The sequence below is a fragment of the Galeopterus variegatus genome, unplaced genomic scaffold, assembly GCF_000696425.1.
Source record: "Galeopterus variegatus unplaced genomic scaffold, G_variegatus-3.0.2 Scaffold953, whole genome shotgun sequence".
In the NCBI taxonomy this organism is placed as follows: domain Eukaryota; kingdom Metazoa; phylum Chordata; class Mammalia; order Dermoptera; family Cynocephalidae; genus Galeopterus; species Galeopterus variegatus.
Window position 1 is genome coordinate 402,664 of NW_007727064.1, and position 560 is coordinate 403,223.

Genomic DNA, 560 nt, shown 5'->3' on the forward strand with positions numbered 1-560 from the left:
TAACTGAAATTTAGCATTTCCTTCAGTTTTGAATGTAGGCAACAAACGACAGTTGTATTAGCAATATTTATTATTTTGTTATGAACAAAAATCAGAAATATTTTTATATTATATTACAGATCTTATAGATGTCTTCAAATGTAATTTCTGCTGATCAGTATGTCAAAATTAGGCTAGTTGTTAGACCCCCATCTAGATCTTATTTACAGTGTTAAAGAATCACATTAAATTATAATATCATAAGTTTTCTTTTTTAATATGTTGACAATTGTATTTGAATATAATTAATTTCTCTTGTAAGCACGGTACCATGTACTGAGAGATAGCTTGATATAGGGTAGACAGAAATTTTTTTAAAAAATGTTTGTTTGGTTATCCCTCAGTAGATGATCCTCATAGAAGAAACAGTCTCTCTTGCCTTGCCAGTCCTTCATTTGGTTTGTTAAATAGAACTGAAGCATAAAGTTCTGTGTTATATGTCAAAGTTATTAGATTAAAAAATACTTTGGGTTTAGAGTGGTTTTTTTTTTTTTAAGTACTTCCTGAAAATTTCGGGAAGA